This window comes from Oxyura jamaicensis, chromosome 1, assembly GCF_011077185.1.
Source record: "Oxyura jamaicensis isolate SHBP4307 breed ruddy duck chromosome 1, BPBGC_Ojam_1.0, whole genome shotgun sequence".
Classification (NCBI taxonomy): Eukaryota; Metazoa; Chordata; class Aves; order Anseriformes; family Anatidae; genus Oxyura; species Oxyura jamaicensis.
The window spans coordinates 113,710,508-113,737,002 of NC_048893.1; the positions used below are offsets into that span (position 1 = coordinate 113,710,508).

A 26,495-nucleotide genomic window follows, 5' to 3' on the forward strand; every position below is an offset into this window, starting at 1 on the left:
AGCTGGCAGTTAAAGTTGAACACAAAAGTACCCTACGTAGAAAAGTGCAAAGGGCACACCAAAGCCCTTTGTTTATCAGCAGGTACTTCCAGGTATTGCATAAGGCTGTCAGAGTTTCCTGCCGACTGCTTGGGAGACACTGGAGGACTTTGGGGAGGTGCGGCCTGCCCGTTGCATTGGATGCCTCTGTCACCAGTGGGCTCTGGGGTGATGCTCAGTGGATCTTCAGATTTGGTTTCATCCTAAGGGAGTCTGTTATGTGCGCACCAAAATGATTCTGTGACCAAAGTCAGTGTGCCATAAGCAGCAGTTAAGAGGTACTCCCTTCAAAGCAGAGCAGTGCAGTGGATTAATGTACAGTTTTAGGTCACCTGAGTCTGTGGCTTCCTCAGTGCCTTTGCTGGCTATGGCTAGGTCTCAGTGATGGTCTTGCTGGGCTTTCCTTGCTGCTTTTTCCAGCTTGTCATACTAGGGGCAGGTGCTGGAGGTCTTGTTGCAGTCTTAAGTCTTCTGAAAGAAGCTATTTTTGTAGCCCATGTGCTGGAGACGATTCTTGGGACTGCAGCACTGCTATCCTGGAAGTGACCCCCACCCAGTTCTTTGGATGTGTCCTTGTGAGTCCGTGTCCCTGGCTCTTGTTAAGGAATCAGCTCGTATCTTTAGGGTGTCTGCAGGGCTCTGCTTGGAGAGGCACGTTGGAGGGCTCTAGTGCTGAGAAGGGTACGTGAGAGACTCTGTGTCTGTAATTACAAATGGGTTATACCTAGCTGCATGTTACTGCCTGTCAGTGGTTATACAGGTGGTTTCACAGGTTATATGTGGTCATTTTGGCACCAGAGTACTAACAAAAGCCACAAAACAGCTTAATGTGGACATTAAATAATATAGCAGAAGGGAAGAGTGCTAAATGTGAGAGAGAAGAAGGAAAAAAAAAAACTTACTCAAAATGCATGTTTCTGAACAAACTTTTCTTGCCATGCTTACTCTGGAATTGAATCCATTTTGAAAAGGGGATTATTCAGTTCACAAAAGGTAGACGAATTGTATGGGAAAGAATTGCAACGTGCGCTCAGTGGGTTCTAATCCAGGAAATAGGAATAAATTTGTTATCCCTTCTTCCACTGCTGTACTCCTCAGCAAACCCAAACTTTGTGTTGATTATGGGACATGGGTTTGGGTTGGTTGTGGTTTGTTGTTTTTTTCTTTGTTTCTACAATCTTGGATGCTTCTGTTGCCTTGTTTTGGGGTACTTTACAATGATAAACTGTTCTTTGATAGTAAAAGAGAAACTGGCAATAGTAAGAGAATTTCCTTTTTTTTCCTTTTTTTTTGGATGAATTTTATATGGTTAAGAGGAGAGGATTCTTGAATTAGACCTGGCTATTTCTTTTTTGTTTTCTCCAAGAGACTAAAAATTAAACCACAGCTGAATGGGAAACATTTTAAGCATTGGAGGAGGGGGGAAAAAAAAGGCAGTTAAAACTGGGTAGTACAGTTAGGTGGGTTTGTTCAGTTAAAAACCTTCAGAGCAGCTTGTTTTAAAATTGTGTAAATTTAAACTGAAGTCTTGCTGGCTTCCATAGTGCAATAGTGATGCAGTGCAAGGTCTTCGAAGGCAAATATTCAAGGGTCAGTCTGCTGTTGATGTAATGAGACACATATACTTGTAAAGTCCTATACTGTAGAAGTATGGATTTTTGAAACCTTGTGGCAAGGTGCAAACTGCAGTGATTTGCACTGCATCAATTCAGTAATAACCTGACTCTGACTGAACTTATTCATTTGTTATCAGTGTGTGCAGTGAGACATTTCTGGATCAGTTTCATGCTATGGAGTCCCTTACTGTCTTTTGTTTATTTTGGGATTAGAGAGCTGGAGATACATAGGTATATAGTTGGAAAAAAAACTTGGAGGGTATGGCTGAGTGATGAGATAAGTATGCCACTTGTAGCTAGGGGTTATCTGGAAAGAAGACTGTGTCCTTCAAGGTCAGAGAAGAGAGAAGTCTGAAGTTTATATACAGGGGTAAGTATTTTATCATGGTCTTTCCCCTAACACCCAAAGTTTTCCTGTTACGATATGTTAAGAGATCTAGCATAAGTCAAACTTCTGAAATAACTGGCTGGGTAACAGCTACCTTTCTAGAGCAGGAAATTGAAATGCTATTAGCCTCAAAATATATTAACTGATTTTTTGATGATATAAGACCCTGTCTTCATTTTTCTCTTTTAATGAAAGCTTACTACAACTAGGAATAGCTTCCCTGACACCGTCTGCTTTTTCTGTCTATCAGAAGTATCTCTTTCCAACACAAATAACCCACGCCTTTGATAATCTGTATCCTGCCCTTGAAAACAAATTTTAGCTAATTTGCATAAGAGCAGAGGCATGATGATATTGGGGTAGAATAAACACTTTGGAGGTAATGGGACCTGAGTCTTGTGGGCAAGAAAGTGACAACTATAAGGAAACAGAAAAAGAAAGAGAGAAGTAATCTTTTATTGCTTGAATATTGCCCAAGATGCTGCTCTCGCTGCTGACTTGAGGTTTTGATGAAGTATGGTGTGTCCCAGAGTTGGAGGTGGTGCTTTCATTTTGCTTTTAATAGCTATCCCAGAAGGTTTGTTGAGATTTTCTGTGGAGGGCAGGCTCATGGCTTACACCATTCAAAATACTTCAAGTTAGCAGTTCTTAAGCACAAGACTAAGGTGTTGCACCAAAAGAGAATGACAAAAGGATTAGGCTCAGGAGTTTTATGTTTGTTTTTTTAAGCACCTCTTTGTAACTGAGAAAATGTTATTCTGTGTATACTCGTAACCCTGAGGCAAGTATGGTTGAATGGGTGGTGTGACATGCATGTTGCAGTGCTCATCAAGCTAAGATTCATAAAGCAGGCTTTCCAGTAGAATGTTTCCTGGTAGTGCTTCATCAGTGCTTTTTTTTTCTCTTTTTCTCTCCAGTGAGAGACAAAGGAGTAAATATAGAACAACTCAGGTGCTAAAAATATCCACATGCATTGACGTCTGCTTTTTTTTTTTTTTTTTCTTTAAAAGAGACCTTTTGGCTATTTAACAAGATGCTTCGTATCTGCTCAGAATCATTTTGGCTGCAGTGATTTTTGAGGGAGAGACAAGTCAGCTGATCTTAGAGAATGGTTTATCTTGGTTTGATTTAAGATTGCAATGTGGGAATAGACCAGATGCTGAAGAAGAGACTTGGTGTGGGTAACGGCACGAGAAGTTAGTTTTATTACTGTAGCTGTAGAATATGGGCATTTATAATCTCAGAGATTAGAAGACTGCTCAGCTCTTGTGTTTATGGAAAAAAGATACTAAATATCTCAAACACTGAGATACGTAATAGATCTCACTGAAAAGATGGTCCCTTGATAGGAAAGCTGCTTGTACTGAATAGCTTCAGATACGGTCTGAATTCTGGCCTCCTTTTAAGTGTGAGATGAGGGGATGAATAATCTTCCAAAAGATCTCTAATCTTAGAAGCTGAGATTTTCCAGAGCAGGAGAATGATATACTTGAAATGGATTTTGAAGTAATTCTCAGTTTGCAGATCTGCTGCAGACACGATTCCTTTCACATAGTTTGCCTCTGAGTACATTTTGAATAGCCTTTAAAGGTCTGTGTTCTGAGAACAAACTGGTGAATCAATTAATGTATTTAAATTAGTTGAAGGTTAGACTATTGCTTCAGCGTCCTGCCAGGTAGGACTTCAGAATTTATTAATTCAGCCTCACATTCCTTTATTTACAAACGGCGCATACATTTCAGTGTCCAGAAGCATTGAGATTAGCCAGAGCAGTTGCATGCTGCTGCTACTGCTGCTGCCAGAGGGGCTGTGCGCGGGATGATGCTCAGGGAGGAAGGGTCGAGGCTTTTTGGCATCTTGCAGGTGTGTAACAGCTGCTAGCTTTCAGCACAGGGAGTCAGAGGGGGCCCAGGAGGTGTCGGCCCTCCTTCCTGACAGATGTTAGCCTGGCCTGCTTGTAAAGGCTTCTGGCAATTGCTCCCCTCCCACCTCCCCATACGTGATGTGGTTGTGCATCACCATCTTTCCTGTATGAAAATAAGGTTCTTTAAAGCCAGCCTGGCATGGCTGTGGGGAGCAGGCCATTCCTGCAGCCCCCTGGGTGTTTCAAACCGTGACCACGTCCTGGCCATTGCCATCCCTTCGCTGCCGTGCCACTGCCTCCCCATTGCCGCTGCTGCTGCTGCCGCTTCTCCCTTTCCAACTTAACAGCAGGTCAGATGTAAATCACGGTTTAGGCGTTAAAAATAGCTGGCACCTGCTCCAGCCACGCTCACCCGGGGTGAGCCGGGGCCCTGCTGCTGCCTGTGCCAGCCACGGGGCTGGCGTGAGCGGCGGGAGGGCTGCGGTGAGGCCTTCTCCACCTGCCGCAGGTGGGGCAGCCCCGGCCCCGCAGAGGGCTCTGCGTCAGCTGCTGGGGGGTTCATCGGCTGCACTCGTGGGTGGCTAATAAAATACCTGTTTTGTATCTTTGCAGCTGTGTTCTCTTCTATTTGGGTTATTTTCCTCTGTTTTTACTAATAATAAAAAAAAAAAGTTTACTCTTTTGCTGTGTTTGGCCAAGTCCAAAGTCCAAGCTAGGACAGCGTAAAGATAATGCATCCTGTTAGAAATTACCTTGTTATTTTAGATTGTAATTAGCCCAAGCTCCATCCACCTTCTGGAAATCTTATATATGTATTTATGATTAATTAGAAATACTATAAAGATAGCAATAAAAAACTTCCCATGGGTAAACAAGGTGGGGGGGTGGAGGGAAGATACTAGTTCAAAGGCCAAGGGCACCAATTTTTCTGGAGCAGGTAACACCAGGCTGTGGCATTTAGCTCTGTTGAAGACGTGCATTTGAAAAAGAAAAACAAAGTCTTATTGGCCACTTCTGCTTGGAAAGGAATATGTGGAACGTGTCTGATTTCCTGAGATCCTGAGGAGCTGATGCGTGCAAAATTATCATCTCCTTCACTGAAATAACTTCACCCGTAACAGAGAAGAACACTTTTCTCAGAATACAGGTGTATTTAATTTTACTTTCCTGGTCTGTGCTATTGAATGAGACATGACAGCTAATGCGGCTAGTTTCACCATTGCCCATTCAGATCTTATCTGCAGAAGTTCAAAATCTTAAAGCTCTCTTTAAAAGGCTTTTACTTTCTTAATGCAGAACATGAAGGCTTTTGGGCAGGGAATAAATGTCTATTTAGGTCTGCAAGTGCTTTAGGATACATTTTATTTCTAGAACTTGCTCTTCATGTTCATTAAAGTTCTTAAGTAGGTTACTGTTCTATATCCTTTTAATTTCACTTGTGTTTGAGTTATGAATAAACAGAAATACATGTAATTAGTTTAGTCAGGAGGAGCAAAAGAACTACAGCGGAGTAGGAGGATCCATCAGCTACAAAATAGCTGCCATGCGGGTTCGTGCCCAGTGCTGGGATGTGGCTCTCTTGCCAGCAGGTTGCTGGTGCTAGCGCTGACAGTCATGGGTGCTTTGCAGATGCTTGGAAGCTTGTAGCATCCCCAGAGTCAAGGCAGAGCATCAGGTGGACAACAGTGAGGCAGGTGAGGAACAGTATTTGAGAATATTTTTAGCCAGGCCTGCTTGACTCATGACCCTGGTGGCAGTCCCTAGTTAAAAGGTGCTTAGTGTGGAGAGGGAAGAGGCATCTGTAGGTGATCTCAAGGAGATGTTGTTTGTCTGCATAAGGGTCTTGGGAGGCTACAGTCTTGGGATCCACTACGTGGCTGGTCTCTGAGTCACTTGGCCTTGCTGTGCCTGTTTTTTGTCCTTCACAGATGGGGAAAACAGACTTCCCTGCACCACAAAAGGGCGACAGAGCTCTCTGTGTCAGCACTGGGGTGAGGAATACTTCGGGGACGTGAGCTACAGGGGGTCCCTTGTGGCACAGGCACGGGTGGGACCAGCTGGCACCCCATGCGGCCTGCCTGCCTCTCCAGAATCCACTGGTCCATCCCACCACGAAGAGGGCAGCCTCTCTGGTTTTCTTAGTGGAAGGCCTCTCTGAATGGATATGGCACTGTCCTTTACGCTAGCCTCAGTGCTGGCACAGAGGGAGGCTGTGTGGCAGGTGGGACTGAGAGCAGGGTCCGGCCCGAGAGGCCAGCTGGCCTCAGGGTGCGTGGTGCACGCAGAGGTGGCAGGGAGTTTTAATCCCGATATAAATAATACTTTGTATGCAGGCTTTCTTTTTAGAACTGCTACAAGCTGGAAGCCTGTAAAGATAATTCTGTCAAATACTAACTGGAAATCTCAAATCCCATAAGGTAATTCCTTAAGATTAAAGTTAATAGTGAATTCGTAAGAAAATGGTTAATTTGGAGTACCTGGAAAGTCTGCTTGTGCAAGGTCAGAGCAGAAAAATTAGCAATCAATTTCTTCTCATTAGTGACTCATTATGAAGAATTGTGTTTTGAGATTTATTCTTTTTCCCCAGATTGAAGGCCATTAAAAGACCTACAGCTCTGAAAGCTATCTATAAATAACTGTACACCAAAGTAAACTTCAGAGTACTGGGAGAAAATCTTGTGCAGCCTCATCAGCACACTGGACATTTAACTCTGAATGTAGTGCTGGGACTCTTGGTCCCTGTGTTTGGGACAGGGTATGAAATGAAGGCAGAAATCCACCTATGTAGGCCTTTAATCAGGGTAAACTCCAACATAATTTTCCAGCTGCTATATATTTGTTTTTCAATAAATAAGAGTCATGACAAGAATGCACGCTCATCAGGGGTTTAAACTAAGACATTTAGTTGTGAACTGGGGCAGCTAAGGTTCAGATGCATGTTCCCGTTATGAAGCAGTAATCCCCAGCAGAAGGCTGCGACATACAAAAGAGGGCAGTAATGTTTTAGCTGTCACAGCTGAAAATGCTGGAGGATGCTTATCTATCAGAGCCCTGGCTCCACAGAATGCTGCAGACAGGATTAGATGTAACTTGTCTTCTGCTGGTACACAAGCTCGCTTGTGGTCGATAAACAGAGAAGTTTGCAGAATTAAGAGGCCATGGATGCATTCATTTGCTTCACTTTGCTTATCTGTTCTCTGTTTTACAGAGAAGCTCAGAACTGAAGGGTTTGGTTGCAGGTTACACTGGAAAATTAAATGCCTTGTTTGCTTCAGAAGTCTAATTTCTGTCTTGAAATGGGAGAGCATCTGTTGTTGGTCCATATAGGTCAGTAGTCTGCCTTACTTATAAAGCATGCCTTGTAGAAGGATTTACAGCCAACACAATGATCGGTATTTTCTCTGTCATCTCATAGTTTCAGTTTCTTTAATGAGTCTAGCTCCTCTCTTCTCAGTCTCCTTAAGCCACCTGTAGCGGCCATGGCAAGATTTACAGTTCAGTTATGCATTGGATGGGCAGAACAACAACACTGCACATGAAGTGTTTTAAACCCCTCGTACCTTTATTGGTATCGCCCTAGTTTGTCTACTATGACTGAAGACCTCTTTCTGAAAGCACTTGCAGGGTCTATCGTTTCCAATTATTGTTAGGGAAGCATTTAGTTTTTAGGTGCTTTCTTTCTAAGATATGATGGTCACAGTAGAAGGAAGGTGACAAGAAGTAATTTGCTGAAGCCCTTCAGTGGATACCTGTATGGTTATTAAGTGCTGCCCTTGTGAGATGATGCTGAAGACGAAGCTGGATGTATTCAGCTCTGAGTCCTGTACGTCCTGAATGTTGGAATGCTAAGAACATTTTCAAAGCAGAGCTATCAAGGTAGCTAATGGAGGTATGTTTTTGGGGGTTGTTATATTGAATTCAGTACAAGGCGCTATGGGAAAGAAACTGCATCAGGATTGAAGTGCGCACATGTATATTTAATTGAAGTTTTTTTTTAAATGGAAAAATGTGTGCACTTGAATGTGACATTTCTTTGCTCAATGTATTGCTTAGATGTGTGTGTTCAGTCTAGGCAGACATCAGAACAGAGATTTGATATATTTGCAGTTTCTTGTCCATGGTTATACTTAAAAAAAAAAAAAGTGGAGAAGATAAGGATCCTGAATTGAAAGACTTATGTTAGGGCTCAAATACTTGTGCAGGCACTAATACAGTAGAAAGTGTCAGACCAAACTTGCTTTCAAATCCTGTTTTCTTGCATAACACTGTCTTGCTTCAATACTGAAACAGAAATTATTCTACCAGTTGCAGTCTTTCATTATTGGAACTTTGACCTCAGCATTATCAGTTTTAGTGAAATGTCTGCATGAGAGAAACCGTACAAATGCAGTGAAAAGGCAAAGATCCCTTTGAAATGCGTGAAGGCAGTGTTCAAGAATCACTTCAAAAGCAGGAAAAGTACTTGTTCCAAGGAGCAGCTTGGCTTGAGCAATGCAATTTGTTGAACTGTAGCATGCTTTGTTGCATCAGTTCTGCAGATTGCTCTAGCGTGGGATATTGGGAAGTAGGACTTAAAACGTTTTTATGCTGAGCTTTTATAATGAGCACTTTATATTACTGTACTTGCATTTCAGAGTTGTAAATAAAATTTCTAAAATCATTATTTTAAATTAGGGGATGTTTTTGCCTTTTTGATGTGTAGGGAATGTTATGTGTAGCCTCCCTCTAAGTCAGCTTTTTTATTCCTGTAACCCGCACACTTGTACCAACTTCCCACCACCAGCACTGAGAACCAGCTGCTTCTGGTGATCGTTCTATAGACCCTTCAACAAGTTTTTGGACAGGACAGCCACAAAAATAGTTGGAGCTGTAAAGAGCAGTAGGTGTTGTATCATAATGGCCTTCTAATGAATGTAACATGGGCCTCTTTAAGCATGTAGGTTCATAGTCATGAAAGCTTCTCCCACAGCTTTGCTGTTCTGGTTAGGTTGCAGCCTAAACTAACTCCTGGCCAGCTGATGGCTGTTTGTTCTGGTATCAGCAGCCTTTCTGGCTTATTCCCCTCCCCAATGTTTACCCCTATTGCTAATGGGGGCAAGTATACCTGCTATAAACCACTTTGTTCAGCTGTGCATGCAGGTCTCCATGCATGCTAGCAGTGTGGAAGCCCTCCTTCAGATTAGCTTGCTCTGGATCCTCCTTGAACACGGGCCACATCTCTTGTACAATAGCTCAGATGGGATTTTAGCAGGGCCTCCTGTGTACTTCCTGTCCTTGCTGGAATTGCTCCTCTGGATACACCCCAGGATTGCAAGTGCATTTTTCACGACTGCATCTCGGTGGTGACTGAGGTGTTTTGTGCTAGGATCAGCTAGCACATCCAGGCCCTTCTGCTTCAGGCACTGGTCATCTTCCAGCATCTGGCTGGGGCTTGCTTGTTTTACGTATGGGGTTGTGCTTTGTATATAAATGTGTCTCCATCCAACTTGCATGGCTCCAGCCTTTGAGATTGCGATGCCTGTTGTATGGCAATTCACATTTGTGTTGAAATTGCTTCCCAACTTTGTCATCAGCTGCTGTCATTTTTTATTTTTATTTTTGTACGTAAGCCATCATTTAGTTAAAATGAACCAAAAGACTGATTTTTTTGGCTTGTGTTTAATGTGTTCATTAGTAACTTTGAGAATGTCTGCAACTTCTTCTTTCCATGCTCTCTGTCACCATCTCTCTTGGGCCTGGTGTCACTCTTCCTTTACTGATCTCCAACTTTGCTTACTTAATGTACCAGCACGTCGAAAAGTATGATTCAGTGCTTTCTGGAGATCCAGAAACCTGAGAATTACTTGCACTTATTTTTAGTATTCTCCATTCAGCAGACCTGTTATGTCCTAGTCTCTCTGTAGCTTCATGTTTTTCTCCGTCAGTCTTTGCTGAAATTCTGTGTGCCCTTGATGCCACACGCTCATGAGTTCTGTAGTCATTTCTATGCACAAAGTCAAACTGCACCATAAAAGCACTGATATTGAAGTCTTAAAATGAATCTACACTTTCCACATTTGGAGGGAATGAGATCTCTTGGTTTGAAAATAGATGAATTTAATTGTGTTGAGCTTTGGTTTCTTGGGCAACTTGCATGAGAAAGAGTTGCAAAAAGTGGCGTATCTCTTTAAAATGCTTGCCTGGTCATCTCTGTTCCTTGTCTCTAACGACAATGGCAAAAGATGGTGGTACCCTTTGCTCCAAAAACCAGCAAATGCATTTTGACAGAAAACTGGCCTTGGGAACGGTGCCAGCCCAGATGGACCGGCAGACAGCGAAGTCATTAACTGCATACAGACCTAAATCCGAGGTAGCCCGTTAGCAGCTTGCTGAATGGCTAGCTAGCATCTGCTAGTGTGGCTTGGTGTCAGCATGATGGGTTGCACAAATTTGTCAGAACTAGGTCAGAAATAAGCAGTTTTTGAATGGCTTGGTATCCAGGGTAAATATATACAATATGATCCTACGTGCCTGGCCTTTATTTCTGCTCCTCCTATGCAGCACCCGCCAATAAACTCAGGTTTAACAAACTTTGATTGGTAGATTTCTGCACAAACCTTGCAGAGCTTGTAAGGCTTGTGAAATTACATAACGCACTTTAAACAAGCCACCTCTGGGTAAAGTACATCTCTAATTACTGAGACTAAATTATGTGGAAAGTGAGCTTGTGTCTGAAGTAAATCTTCAGTTCAGTAAATCTAAAATTAAATAATGATTAGCTTAATTGCTTCAGGATCATAAAAAAACTGCTCTTAATAAAATATAGGGATTAAGTGTGTGTTTTGAGAGTGGATAATTGCTTCTGCTTCATTTTCAAATAAATTCTATCAAGACAGGGTTTTGTAGGTAAAAGAAATACCTTTTGTTATGCTTATTAGTAAAACTAGGAAAAGTAGGCTAGTCCTTAAGTATGCAAGCCCCTTCTCCGTCCTGAATAGGAGCTGCAATTTCACTACTAAATATAAATTGCGAACATTTGCGTTTAATTTCATAGATATGTGTCAATCAGACCTTCTGAAAGCAATAGTAGTTGTTACCTGCGGAGCCGGGTGTAATGTTAGTATATGGGAAGAGCTTTCCGTTTTTTTTTTCTTACTTTTTTTCTTATCTTTTTCCTCAAAGAAAAGAGAAAGATGGGTAATCTATAGAGAGCAGTTGAGTTAAAGAATTTGTGACCAGGGTTAGCAGCTCTGTGTTGTTTGCATTGTATTTTGCTTTTAAACAAAGTATTTTTACCTTCATTCATTGAAGAATGTCTTTTTTGCTTATAGGCAAATGAGAAAGCAAATCTCTTGAAACATAAGCAGTGGTACTTCCCTGGAGGGAGGAGATGGGAATTCTCCTGTTACTCTGAGAATTGCCAGGTGCCAGAAGTGGTCCACAGTGGTGGTGGTAAGAAAGAAATCTTCCCCCACATTTCTGTATTTGCATTTTGTCTGTAGCAATAAGATGCTTTTAGAAAAAAAAAAAAAAAAAAAAAAAAAAAGAGTGCAAATCCTGTTCTTTTCATAGATCTGTATGAATTGCCAGGAGAGGCATCAAACGTCTCCCACTCTTGGTATTTAATTTAGGGATGAAACCTGCGCTTCAGCTTGGTGCTTGCTGTAGTGTTCGCTCATGCGCTTTCTTGAATGCTCTATCTGTTGGTAGTAATTGCAGCAAAGAATTAACCACAAGTAATCCTCTAGAGGACTCTATAAATGCTAAATTTTCTCCTCCCTTCACCCCCCTCCCCCCCCCCCAAAAGTGTAAAAGGGGAACTGTGGTCTTACAGTGATTTGAAGTGCTTCTTATAAAGTTCTTAGAAATCTTTTGACTGCTGATTCTAGGGTCATCTTAGACTGGGCTGCCTTTAATCCAAACATTCTTAAATTTTATCTGGTAACAACATATAACAATGTTAAGTTACAGCAACAGAATTCTTATTTGTAACCTTTTTTGCGGTCTCTCATGCATAAAAGGTGACAACAGAAGTTGAAGGCTGATGAGACCCCACTGACACAGCAATAGGACAGTTTTTCAGGGTAAGATTTTAAAAGCCTGGAGTGTCTAGTGTCAGATGTTGACATTTTAATGATGATCTCTGTGGTACCCTTCCCTCTTTGTGGGCTATTAATAGCTTCTTTATAGGAAAGTAATTTACTCCTGGTGATTTTGCATACACATGCAGTGTTGCTTAGTATTTTATAATGTTTCAAGGTCTATTATAGGATGAGCCTTCTCCCACAGAACTTTAATCTTTGTTAGATTTTTTTCAAAGCTCAGATTCACAAAGCAATACCTACTGGATCATCCACAGACTGTTCAGGGCATGTTTTGTGACTCCATGCAAAGGTATGCCCCATTTGAAGTTGCATTTTTTCCTTCTATGAAAAAATGCTAAAGCATTCATCATAGGTTATATTGGGTGGGCAAATAACCACTCCTGCAAGCGCCAGGTATTCTTGGACCAAATTTTACACACACATTAGTTATTACACCTGAATCTGGTTAATACTGATCATCTGCAGCTTTGGTAGGTGAAGGGACGCAGATGAACATAGCCTTGTTACAGTGTGGTGGTTACCAGCTACTTTCAGAGCTGGTTCTGCAGAATGCTTTTCACCGAGCTCGTTGCCATTGGTGTAAAAGCAATACCCCAGTGATGTGTGAAAGCCTATTTTTTGTGGATTTGCTGTTTTATAGCTTATTTTTTTTCAGTTTATACAGCCCCAATTTTTGCCTTTCTTCTTTTTGTGTGAGGCCTGAAAAGCCATAGATGCAAGTGTTACTGAGAAGCAAAAATATGTTGGTGGGGGACAGGATTGTACGAATTGTGCATGGCTGTTGAATTTTCAGTTCTGCTTCTGTTTGGAGAAGAGAGGACTTGGGCTTCAGGTACCCAGCCCTGTGGGCTGCAAAGCCCGGTGCCTGTGCCCTTTGTGTGGCGCATGCCTGAGCCTTTATCTCTGGTCAATAGAGCTGGCGAGGAGGAATCGTCTGGAAATGAAATGTCCTGAATGAGGTGGATGGCCACGCTGGAAGCTGATGGGTAGAATAATCCCATGAATAATTCCTTCACCTTCGTGATTGTTTAGATAAATCCAGAGCGGGTCGATAGATATTAATATGGATTAGAGAAATTTTACTGAGAGCTTTTCACTGTCCCAGTGGACACTTCTTATGCAGAACAAATCTCCATTTCATGAACCGAAGCAGAAACGGTACCAGCAGGCACGCGCTCGAAGAGGTAAGGGACTGACTTATGGGGAGACTGAATTATGATAGCGTTTCTCGTAATGGCTGTCCCCTCTTGTTGAGGCTTGCGCATAGGCAGAGGCCCTGTGGGTACCATCTGCTGTTTTTGTCCTTACTGCACGTCTTCGTGGGGAGATTCCTCTTTCTCAGGCTTGCCGGCATGACAATTTTGTAACAATTATTGGAAGAGTCATTTTTAATATAAATTTAGTTGGGGGTCACAGGAAAAAAATTGTTTGCAAAGACAAAGATTCAGCAGGCTACAACAAGAAGCAGCTCACAAAAGCAGTAATGACAATCGCAATTTCAAGAGTTTCTTTTAGGAACAAGGAGAAACGTAGAGTACATTGGAAAACTGATTACGTCCTCTGTTTTCATATTTAATTTACCAGCGTAACAGGCAACTTCTAAGCCTATAAAACAGAGGCCTCTTCGCTGTCAGACTGATACTCTAAAACACTGCTACCAAAGACATGTTCCCTGCTGTTAGTCTGGTGTGGGTTGATTTTAAAGCCGAGAGTCTACTTTGCACAACACACAAATGTAACATTCTCTCCTATCTGTTTTTAATAGTGCTCTGAGCTGTGATACTGAAAATAAGAAAGGACTAGTGTTCTTTGCTAGTGCAGAAGCACTTGAGAAGTTTTGTTTGTTTTATATGTGAATTATAGCATGGAGCATTCTTCTGCCAGGTGGGAAGTATAGCCCTGAACTCTTTCAGGATGGGGAGAATACTGCTTTGATCTCCTTTCACTTGGGTATGTCTACTCTAACTATTGAGCCTATGTATAGCAGGGGGCAACGAAAGGTTGGCTGTCCTTGTGATTTTTCATCTGGAAGAAGCAAGCGTACTGACTGTTTTGTGAAGCACTCAGTCCTCGTGATCTTTGAAGAGAGTGGGACTACACCACTCCAAGTTTTGATCCTCAGGAGGCTGAGGGAAAGAGCAGCACTGTCAGAAGATACTGGCTGTGCTTGGGAACAGGACCCAACACTGTTCAGTCCTGCCAGGGTGGTCAAGGACCAGTCCGAGCACAGGAGATTCTGTGGAAATCAAAGGCCCATAAACCAAGTCTCTAGACCCTGGGCAAGAGAGTTTGGTAACTGCTGCTTCTAGGAGCAGGTGCCTAACAGCCACTTAAAATTTAATTTAATTAAATTCTAATTTAAATTTTATGAATATGCTCTCTAGACTGCCTTGCACAAGCCTTAGCTTTAAACAAGTTTTCTGTTAAAGCCCATTTCATTTAAAATAGATGCACCATGGAGCTGGGTTGTGCAGGGACCAGCTCCCTTTGTTCAGCCAACTTCTGCTTGCCTAGTAGGGATATTTATTTTGAGAGGTAAAAATAATCCAAAGTAAAACACTGTAGAAGAAGCTATGAAGGCATGTACTATTATGAATTTATAATTTCTCTGAAAATGTAAGTGTAGCGATGGGAGCAGTTGTTTTCACTTGTTTTTTAAGTTGTGAGGGCCACGTGTTCAGGACCTTTTGGCAGCATTTTCTGATGCAGCAGGGAGTACAGATGGGGGAATATGAATGCTGTTGCAACCAGCATTATTATTAAGCCATGTAAGCAAGGTCAGTTCTGCCACAAGGCTCTGTGCCTCTGCCATCTCCTTAGGGGAGTTTCTACCTTGGTTTTGGTGTTCAAGTTTGTTTGGATCAGTAGCCTGCTGCACAAGAATGGTTTGGTTGGGACTGCAGAGTTGGAGATTACAAACATACGCATTTGTGGTTGAAAATGACTGACAGATAAAAGATATCCCCCAAAAGAGAACATCCTTTTGTTAGTGCCACAATGTGACAACAGAAAGGAGGAAGCTGACTACAGCGCGAGGAGCTAATGTGGCTGCTGGGCTGCTGCAGCAACCACCATGGAGAAGGGGTGTGCAGGTAGGGCAGCAGCTCAGGCTGGTCAGTGGCACTGCCAGGCCTGTCAGACAGTGGTTTTGCAAGTCTCTTGTGGATGGCTGTCAAGGAAGACACCCCTCTGCTCTTCTGAGTTTCTGCCATACTCAGCAAGGAATCATCTAGAAACTCTGGATATGTATCAGCGTGGGAACAGAAGGGCTAACATAAAGAAGCATCTTCTCTTGCGATTCCTTTTCTTCTGTTGCAGGTATAGGGATGCTGCTTAGTGCTGTGATGGGTACCTCAGAAAGAAAACATCTTCAGCGTTAATGGCTGCAGGCTAATGTAGCGCTAGGATGTTTGGTAACATAAACTTACGGCTCAGTTGCACGTGTTCATGCTGCTCATCACTCGGTGCCTGCCAGTAGCAATTTCTTAGATTTAGTTAGGTTAGCTGTTCCCTAAGTCAGTCTACTGAAGTGATCTGTTTTCTTTTTATGAAATAAAAATTCCAATGTTCTAAACAAAAAAATTAAAAAATATGGTTTAGCTTATGTTTTTTTTACAGGCCTGGGATCAGTAAGTACTCTAAAAGCAGTCACACAAGCAAACCTCAGGGCATGCTAACCCTAAGTAAGAGTTAAGAGTGAGCCTCCTGCAGTGCCTGGAGTAGGATTGTGAGCAGTCAGTCAAATCAGATGTCTAAATAAGCTCCTAGTTGCCCGGAAGTAATGAAATTAGTTACAGAAAAATACTTACTAATGCAGCATAGTTTGAATTATTACAGATATTTCCAAAACCTGGCTGCTTACAATAAAGGTAAGAGGAATTTAAATAGAGTGAATCAGAGGAAGTAATTCATGTTTAAGGGGCTTAAAAGTGAACAGAACTGACTTCAGACTTAAGAAGCAATTATACATTGCTGAGTAAATAGCATGAAGGTTCTTGTTATATATCTTGATTGGAGAAATACTGATTCTTTTAAATTAGTTTTGGTAATAAGAGCAGTCTGTTTATTTAAAACAAAGCTCGCCTGGTTTGCTAGACTCATTGTCTGTAAATGTGTTCTATATTAACACGTCACATTGAACTGCAGGCAGTTTTTAATATCCTTGAATATCTGATTTTTTGGCATATAATGGCAGATGAGCTAAGGGTTATTCTGGCAGATAAAAATGAATCATAAGAGCTTAAATGCTGCTTCTCAAACCATTACTCTTCCTGACTGAGGAGCTTTTGAAGAGCAGTGCCAAGCTAGCAGCAATGGCATTCAGAAATCAAGCATGGCACATAGGCTCTTTTGCTACAATAAACACCTCTGTTGACTTATTAGTTTCTAATTTTTAAAATGACAGGGAACTTTTGATTTGGCATTCAAACTACTCTGAAACAATGCAAGCTCCAAGAGAAACGGGTGCCTGCTTTATACCACTAATTTCAGCTGCTGCTTCTTCTGGTGCTCTGCTCCAGTGTTATTGTGTATCTCGAATTGTGCATTCCACAGAAGTGGAAGTGATGGTGTGGAAAGTATTGAGATGTAGAAATTTCCATGCACACAGTTGTCCACCTTGCTAGGGTTTAGGTCATTGAGAAATCTCCCACAGTTGGATTAGCGTCAGTACTATGACACCTGTAGGACTGAGAAGGTACTCACAGCATCAAGTTTATTTTCATGTCCTTTTGTCTAGATCCAGTCAGAGCTAGTTTATGTGACACGATGATAAAAAGAGCAGAGAGCATCTGTCAAAACTTGCATGCTTTTGCTGTTGTTTGGGGAGTAGCCCTCATGCAGACTAGCTCTCTGAATTTCACTGGTGCAACAGAGGCATGCGTTTTTAGTGGGCTAGTCATTTCAAGTATCCCTGCAGTCTTCAGTAAAAAGATACTTAGGTCACGTCCCTCTCAGGCACTGCATTAAAGGCTACTGTTTGGAAGAAGCTAAACAAGCAAAACCGAATCATGAAAATGCTAACTGGTCCTCAATTTCTGATCATTGTTGGAGTTCAGACTCTGCATGTGTTACCATAGAAGGGACCCCTGATCTGAAGAATTCATAATGGTTTAACTATATCCTACAAGAGATGTATTTATCAATGGGATGCCACGCTACCAAGAGATGAAAGATCTTAAGGATTGAGGAGAGCTATAAACATTTCTTTTCAGGTCTTTCTCTTATATGGGTTTTTAAATAGATGGGCTGTTGGCAGAACAACTTCTGTTCAGTTTCCCAGCTGAATGGCCAACAACAGTCCAAATTTTAACAGCATACAAACTTTCCACTTCCAAATTAATTTTTGAATGAGTTGGGATAATGTGTTTATGAATGGGGCTGGTTTTAATTTAGAAAGATTGTGCTATGTGCAAAAGCCTGCGTTGATGTGCCTGAAGTTCAGCCTTACATTCCAAATGCGATGTTCTAGTGGTTTGTTCTTTGTTCTTGTTGGTATATTTTGGGGGTTTTATTTTTTGTTTTGTTTCATTTACACCAAAAAGATTGACAGCAGCCACACAGCATACAGTCTTGGTATTCAGGTCAGAAGGGGCTGGTGTGATCTTGTCTGAGAACACAGAACAAAAAACTTTGCCCAGCACGTATTTGCTTTTGCTATCAGTCTGCTCGATAGTCTGCCCTATCTTTTTAGAAAGATACCCGGTCTTATGTATATGTAAAGTGAGATCTGACCACAGGAATGATTATGAATTCAGACCGATAACAGCACTGTGAAATATTTGTCAGTAAAATCACCTGAAAGAAGCATAGCTGTTGTTTTCTGGCTTGCACACGCTGCTGATGACAGTTGAGGTGATAAGAAAGAGAATAAAAGTTGGATCCTGTACAAGGAAGGAGGGTGATGTGGCTTGCTGGCCTTCTCTATTGCTCTTTATTGCATTCTCACCATTTGGGTTGTAAAAGGCAGGCTGTACAAAGTAGCATTGCACTGAACATACTCCCCCACAGAATCAAGCTCCCTAACACAGTTTCATGTGCCAATTCAGCTTGCATGAGCTGACTGAGAAGCTGTTTGGGTTCTGTACCTCTTGTTATTCCAAGCCATGATTTTCACCTATTGTTCGTTCTTGACTGGAAATAATTGGGTTTTATCTGAAGCTGCCCAAGTGACAATTAGTCACCCAGAAGAACACTACTACTTCTGTTTTTAGTATTTTATTTTATTTTATTTTTCCCATGTCTCTCTTGTTACTGAGATCTTCCAAAGCCAAATACTTCAGAAGAAAGGCTTTCATCTTCCATCCCTCTCCTGCATGGTCCACACCTCCCTCCCAGACTGAACCCCTGCAAATTTTCTGGTGGAAGTGTACACTTGCTACAAAGAAATGTCTAGAGAAGGTATCCTTGTGCACGTAACAAATGTCAGCCTAGTGACAATAGCCTAGTTAGTCTTTTGTATTTGTCACAGATCTGTTAAGAAGCTTTTTGGATGGTAGGTTACAAATGCATGGTGTATATTCTTTTGAGCTGTCTTTGAGAGCAGCCATTCTCCATTGCTGGTGAGCTTTGAACCGTTATCACTTGGGTACGTTTCACAGAATCACAGCATAGCTTAGGTGGGAAGGGACCCCTGGGGGTCACCAGGTCCAACCTCCTGCTCAAGCAGGCTGCCCAGGACCATGTCCAGGTGGCTTTTGATGATATTGAAGGAGGGAGACTCAACAGCTCTCTGGGCACCCCATTTGCAGGGTGCAATTCTGCAAATGCTCTTCTGTGGCATTTCTTCGTTTAATACAGCAGAGCATGAGCAGGGAAATATTTTCATGTTTTTCTCCTGTTTTTTTTTTTTTTTTTTTTTAAAAAGTTGTCATTTGTACAGCACGTGGATAGCTTTGTTGTCATGTGGGGTCTTCTCTTTATTGCATTTTTGAATTATTTGGTGGTTTATTTAAGCTTCTTCATCCTGGCAGATGAGATAGTGGTAGCAAACACTGAAGAAGCGTGAAGCGTAAGAGAAGCCAGTGTGCTTAATGTCGCATGTCCTGGTCCCCTCTCAGGAACGGGTAAGATGGAGGTGGTCAGGTAGCCTCCAGGAGCCTGAGAGTCTTCCTCCTCCCACACGATTCACCTGTGGCACCAGTCAGGCAGCCACAGGGCCGTTGCAGAAGAGTTTTACTGTGGCTGCAGTCATGAGATAAATCACACTGCTCCTGTTTTGAAGATAGTAGTGTTTCATACCTAAAAATTTAAAGCAGCTCAGTGTTTCTTGAAAGACAGACTTCCAGTTTCTTCCCTATTAGCATGCACTACATCAAAGAAAAGCTTTGAACTCGAGTAGGGGCTCGTAGGCACGCATGCGGTGTTTGCCGAGACTTCATTTAGCAACAGTCAGAAGCTTCTCCTTGTTCAGTCACAGCATATTTGCATGTTGACAGGTATCTCCTGGTTGGCGCTTTTTTTTTTCTTCAAGGGTTGATTTTTGCATAATTTTCAATCCAGAAAGTGAAGTGTATCGTCCCACTTTTAACACTTAAATCTTAGATGATCGTGGATTGGATTTTTTTTTGTTTATACCTTATTTTGCATCTCTGGTTTAACAAGGAAGGAAGCTGCAGAAAGCATTTTCCAGATTCACCCAAGCTATGTAGAAGATGACTCAAATTTATAGACACCAGCCTCTATCCCAATATTCCTCTTCCTTGTTTAAAATTTAATTATTAATTTATTTCAAGCCACCAGCCATTCTCTGTGGCTGAAAGTGGGCTTTTGGATGGGTCCCTGGGTTTTACAGCTTCATGCGTAGATGCATGTATGCTCATGAAATTTCTATTGTAGTTTATTTTTATCTGAATACAAAGGATGAATTCCCACCTGCCTTGAAAATTTAACTACTCTGAGCAGAGGGGAGCATTTTGTGTAGTCTTAAAAATGAGTAGACGCTACTGAGGTTTTTCTTAATCATCGGAGACTAAGATTGGCAACGTAGTTTAATTATATAACATTGATTATTTCACACAATACAAGAGGCCTATTACTCAGAAATCATTTTGTACTTAATAGCACTTCTGTTAGATAACTCCTTTCTGTTTGTTATGTAAGGGCTGGCATTATAGAATCACTGTTTGAATACCAGCACTATAATTTTAGAATTGCTTTTATAAAAGAAATACCAAGTAAAACTTGTTCCAGATATAGACAATTATTGCAACTTCCTAATTAATTTTTTTAAATGAGGCCTCTTGATAATTGCTACTCTTGTTTTGTTTATTTACAAAATCATAAGGCTGTCCTGCACCCACTCATGGTCCATTATATGCAATTTTTATAATGAATATTGTGCTCTGGAAAAGTACTGATCAGCAGTCCTGCAAACTGGTGGTTCAGCTTCACCTACAGAAACATTGCAAGGACCAGTTCACAGATTGTGGATGTCTGAAAACCTGCTATCTCTGAACTACACCTGTGTTTGTCCCTTAGGTTCTTGTTAAAATACATAACTTTATAACTGAGAACAGAAATGGTGTGACCAGTCTCGGGCTGGGGAAGACAATCTGTAGGAACTTATTTGTAGCCCACAAAAACTCACCCTTCCCAAGCAAGAAATTTGGCTGTAAGCTGCCTCCTCAGCTGACACGGGTGTGAATAAGCGAGGCTTCTGCCTGTGTAATCACTGCACAAATGTGGTTGAGCTCCAGGTGATGTTGGAAAAGTGTTTGAAATATGCCTGGACTTTGCTCAGGACACAATGGGGTAGGAGGACTCATTGAATTTGTGCAGAGAAAGCAACCAATGTTTTCCTTCAAGTCATGAATTCTGGGCTGTCCCGGTTGAGAAGTTGTTTCTGTGCAGGACCAGGTTCGTGGGACCTTTCTCATGGCACTTTCTAGCATATGGCACGCTCGCCTCATGCTTGTTTTTAAACTCAGATGCAGCTTCTTATGCCCCTTTCTTTTTTCCGCCCAGCTCTGCTGAGCTTCACACCAGATAAAATCTCCTATTGGGCTGTGATTTTTAAATTCGCAGCCTATAGTTTCCTTTTTGGCCGTGTTTCTAAATAGTTGCAAGCATTGTGTGTTCCTCTGATTGTCAGACTTCCTGTTTATTTTCTCTGGCACACTTTTGCGCCGTCTCTTCCCACTTCACTAAAACCTCCGTGGCTGCGTGTGCCGGGCAGCCAGGGGTTTTGGGGGAGCCAGAAGCCCCCCACAGCTCGCTGTATGGCTGCTGCCCAGGTTTGGTCAGCAAATGGAAGCGTTGGGTCTGCAATGGCTGCTTCAGTTTTTCTGTGGTATTTCAGCTAGATTGTGCTCGGGTTTGGTTTCTTCTTGCTCTTTTTGGTGGCCTGGTCCTTCTCACGTGAGGATCAGCTCTGCCAGCTGAAGGGCCTGTCCCCACGCTGAGGGCTGTGGTGAATTGGGTGAGCAGCAGCCACGCTCCTCTGTTATCTGCCTGTATCATCGTGGTATGGCCGTGGCCTCAAGTCTCTGTTGCAATAACCATGCAGAATGGCCCAGCAGGCCCCAGGCCTCTAGTAGGCTTCTTGCTGCTTTCTTTCCCTGGATCCCCTGTCACCACTTTGTTAACCAGCCCACAGGAGCAGGCCTGCCGTGCCTCAGGCCTCTCCAGAGCCCTGAATCTGGAGTAGAAGAGAGAGAAAATACCAGCACCTGTAGCATGGTAGAGCTCTCCTCTGAGACCTGCAGGGAAGGGGTGAGGGCAGCGCAGTCCCAGTTTCCCCTCCACAGAAAGCACCCCGCAGCCTGCTCCCCAGCTGGCTGCAAAGCCCCTTTCTTTATTCACGTTGTTAAAAGACCTCCTGTCTTCGCACTGCTGAGGCACGTAGTCTTCCAGCCTTGGGAGGACTGTACTCTGGAGGCAGACCAAACCCTTTCTTTGCAGCCATGCTCCCCCAAATCTCATGCTGGCTCCTCACAGAAGAGAGGCGGGCTTCTCTTTCTTACCACCTAGGGTTGTCCTTTCTCAGCTCTTAAGAAAAACAAACAAACAAACAAAAACAACCACAAAATGTGTCAAGCAGCAGTCCAGGGCATACGTACCTCACCACGCAAGTGAATCCGGTTGATTGTAGCCTGGTAATTTGCTGTAAGAAGATTATTGGATTAGAGCACAAGCCTGGTTTGTCAGCACCACCACCTGACAGTAATATTTATTGAGAAGTATTACCTCTTTTAAATGTTAGTCCACTTATGCCCCCATCACGCCCTCATTCTTTGAGGTGAGAGGGGCTTTTTTAGTGCAGTGTTTCACGAAGCCACGTAAAGAAGAGGACACCTAGCTTTTTTTTTCCTCCTGTTGCTGAGCCGGCAGTTTTAGTAGCTGCAGCGCTTCCAGATTTACCTCGATGTGCTTTTGTCATCATAATCCCTCTTCCATGTCAAGACTGATTTGCTTTCCTAGCAAGGACTCACGTCGCCCATTTTTGCCCCTCCATTTTTCCTCCTCCTTTTTTGGTTTTATTAATCAATAACGGACTGGGAAGATGTTGGTAGGCCAGTCGGGTGCATGCTTGCTAGCTGGAATCTGTGCTACGCTCATTGCGCTGGCTTTAGCCTATTACTTGTACTGGTAAGTTGGATTTTTGAGCTGTGTCTATGGCAGTGCCTTCTTTAAAATGCTTTCTTGGGTGGGATAAAGGGTGGTGGTCCTTTTGCAATGCTCTCAAAGGCTGATGCACTTACTAAGGTGCTGGCAGCTGTAGATAGCATCCCTCGTTCCTCCCCTACCCATGCAAGTGCCCTCTGAGGTCTCATGGGACTCAGTTTTGCTGCTGCTGTTTGAGGTTTCTGTGTATTTTTATTCAGCTGAGAGTATAAGGGCTATGCATGCCATAGCAGGCATTCAAGAAGACTGCAATTGTCTTTCCTGTTCATTGTGAGAGCCTTTCTAAATTCTCATTTTCATGCTCTTGGTTACTATTTGCGTGGTTCTCTCTTGGCACAGAACTAGGAAATCAGGCTGTGACAGGCTCACAGTTGGGGTGTGTGTCCCTGTCACGTTATTTGTGTGACACCTGTGTCTTCAGCACTTCATGAGAAATCTGAGGCAGGTGCGAACAGAGGACTACCATAGTTTGTTGTTTCCCCCCCCCCCCCCCACCAGGAGTTCAGGAGGTTGCTTTGCCCAAGGGGTCAGAGCAGGTGGGGGCATGGAGATGCTGGGATGGAGGCTGGGTGTTCCTGCCTTTTCCTGCATGTTGGAGGAGCCCTCAGCAAGGTGTCTGCGTGGGCTCTGGGAGAGGTAAGGGCAGTGCGGGGCTGCCCCACATTTCTGGGCTGGCATCATCTCTACATGTGCCCAAGACTTGCAGCCAAAAGAAATCTTGGAACTTCGCAGAGCTGCGTCTGGAGTAAATAGCAACTTTTCAAAACCTGTGTGCAATCTGTTGACAAGTTTTAGTGGAAAAATTACATGTCACTTCAGCTGTAAAAGAAAAAGCCTGCTGGAGCCATAATTAATAGGGCTATGATTGGAGAGCTTTCCGAGGGATGTGATTTTGGAGAGGACAAGTCCCCAGAGTAATGTGTGGGTTCTTTTGTTTGTTTGTTTTATAAAGCAATGAAGAAACAAATAAATTAAAATCTGTGGGGTGATCTTCTCGCCTTTTGTTTTTGCCAAGTATTTCCTCCAGGCAATTATGCTTGTGCTGTTTACAAGCCTACAATCCTCTGTGTGTGTACGCACGCGCTTCTAATATTGATGACTTTTTTTATGTTTCAGCTTTACAGTGAATTTCTGCAGATATGTTAGCTTTCAGATGTAGATCATAGCAGCACAAATTAAAATGTGCATCGTTACTATCCTCTTAAGTCTTCAAAATGTTCAAGAAAACAGGACCTATATAACCTACGTAACATTTTTAATGTTAAAAAACAGGAAATGCAGAGCTTAAACATGTTAACAGCTGTACTGCTGAATGTTTGTGGTTTTTGTAGTTTTTTTAACCAAGAAGGTACATGTGGTAGGTGTATATGTGAACGAAGTGTAGCTTAATTCTGCAAGTTCTGACTCACTGTTGGATTGTATATATGACAAGTTATGCTTTTGTACTGATACAAATGTAAACCTGTGTGCGTGGTGTACACAGGTATAGCATGTACATCTGTCCTGTAAATTTCTTTCCCTGTTTTGTCCACTCAAATTCTTGACTCGAATCCAGGTCAGGTCTGGTTTGCGGGACAGATTACAATTCTGCATGCAGCAGGAATTAAATGGTATTAGATCAGATCTTCTTCTTCAGCAGCCTCAAGGTTCAGGAGAAAATTAATGACATCATCTATTTATTTGTGAAAAAGAAGCTCATTCAAACCCTTCTGATTAGATGTGAATGAAGCCTAACAAGAATTCCTCAGTGCTTTCTTGGCTTTGTTGGTTTTATATTTTTTTAAAAACTCTTTGTTTTGCTGCTCTTTTATTGTTGCCTACCAACACTGACTTTGGTTAATATTTTAAATAATTAATTTTTAACATGTCTGCTCTGTAGGAAGTAAGTAGAAAGACTTAGTAACTATAAAGACTTTTTTTCTAAATATATTTTTTTAGTTACTTGGTCTGCTGCAATTCTTCTACAGTAACCTCAGACAGAGCTGGGGTGATTAAGATCAGAGATCACCAGTTCAGCAGGGAATCAACTTTGCATATTGAGAGATTAACCCGGTTTTTCTGTAATTCCATCTGTGGTCTGTTGCTTCTCCTGGCTTGGAGCAGCCTTATTAGCTTTCTGGATAGGAGGCATTTTGGTCACCTTCTGGGCTCAGTGTAGTTCAAACTCTCAAAGATTTCATCTGAGGAAGCAAAGGGTCTCTGGTACTCTGGGATTTAGTTGGCACCGTGCAGGCACCTGGGGCTGGCTCCCTTGCTGTGAACCTGATGCAAGAACACTGCCAACCTCAGCAACAACCCAGGAAATCCAGCCAGCATGCTCTTCCAGAAGAACAGAAAAATAATAGTAATGATGAAACAAACACACACATTGTTCAGATATGTGAAGGCTGGTGAAGGCTCAAGTAGCTGTGATAAACATGCAAGGGACTGTAATGGTTACGGCTGCCTGTGATTTCAGGAGACTGTATGTTAAATAGTCTAGAGACCTCACAGGCATCTTCACACTTAAACTTCCACACACAGGTTTGTTCTGGTATTGATATGAACACCTCACAAAATATGCTGCAGCAATCCATTGTACATACAGGTTGTACAAAACTGAAGTCCACAGAAATTATAAGAACGTGAGACTGCAGATTTTCTTTTGCCAGGCATTACTGCCACAGGGAATTTGTTTGGTTAAAGTCACACCCACAACATGAGACCCTAAAAGAATTTTCTTTCATTACCAATCAACAAATTGCTTAGTACATAAATAATGGATTTATCATTCTATATGTGCTCGTAATCACTTAATATATAGGATAAATTTATAATCCTCTGCTCTATTTTTTGCCTTTTTTTTTTTTTTATTGAGCTGTTCCAAGCTAACATTTGGCCAGCAAAGGAACCTGAAATACTAATATGTTTTTAGTTAGATTGCTTGGTATACTTCTTATTAGAACTTAAGGTAATTTAACTTGATGATTTGACCTTGTTCCTGGCCGTGCCTTGTAACTTCAGTCCTGTGTTGAAATGCCTGGACTTGCCATGAATGTAGCTGCTTAATGGGTTAATTTGATGAATCTGTTTTTCAGAATTAAGAGCAGAATAATTCAGATCAGAACTTTGGCTATTGTTGTACTGTTGTCTTGTGTACTGCAGTACTTTAGCATTTTTTGAGAAAGATTGAGAAAGGGGGAGGCATATGCTATAATTGCATGTATATTCAAGGAGTTTTAATGAGATGCCTAATTTCATGGGCTATTTGTTTTATTTGCTTTACTGACCACAATTGTGGCTTGCTCTCCTGATTTCAGGTATTTTGAAACAATAGTTTAGCATGTGATCTCTTGTGTTATCTATCTTCAGCTTCACTTTGATTTCATTAGTATTTGCCATCACTGTGTGCTTGCAGTGAATATTTGCATTGTATATTGAATGTTGTAGTTGCCATCGGTCTGGTATTTTAGGTGGAGTAACCTGGAGATTTCTACTTTGTATGAGTTAGAGGAATGATTTACACACCACGGGGCCAGGCAGTTCCTGCGTCTATGCAGAGCCTGGTGGAGCTGGACCTCAGGATGGCAGAGGACTTGGGGAATTACTGCAGTGTAAATGCTACACTAATCAAATACGAACTTCAAGTTATCCTCCTGTCAGTTGGGTATTTGATTTGTGTTTTCTGAAGAGAATAGCACAGGGGAAGTCTGTACAGTGGCTGCCTATTAAAATATTGTTTTAAAGAAAGATTCACTTCTGGGGAAAATAAATAGGCAAAAAGGAGTAGCCAGATCTTCTGTTACTGTTTCCTTACCAGTTCCCAAGCTCTTACCGGAGCAGCACAGCTGACGGAAGAGCCCTGCTCCCTGATGAGCCCCCGTCTTTCCTGCCTGCCTGAA

General features: G+C 42.2%; 1 protein-coding gene across 6 annotated transcripts in view; it reads left to right on the forward strand.

The window, feature by feature from the left end:
• AGPAT3 (1-acylglycerol-3-phosphate O-acyltransferase 3) overlaps positions 1–26,495 on the forward strand; it is a 92,396-nt gene that overhangs the window by 28,615 nt on the left and 37,286 nt on the right. The window contains exons 1-2 of one of the 6 annotated variants that reach the window (XM_035315927.1): positions 1,635–2,025; positions 11,218–11,338. The exons of 1 other annotated variant lie outside the window; for it this stretch is intronic. The gene's annotated coding sequence lies outside the window, so the exon portion shown is untranslated. Of the gene's footprint in view, positions 1–1,634; positions 2,026–5,584; positions 5,602–11,217; positions 11,339–11,891; positions 11,971–26,495 lie in introns of those variants that run through there. 4 more of the 6 variants (XR_004747715.1, XR_004747717.1, XR_004747718.1 and 1 more) reach the window with 4 other exon arrangements.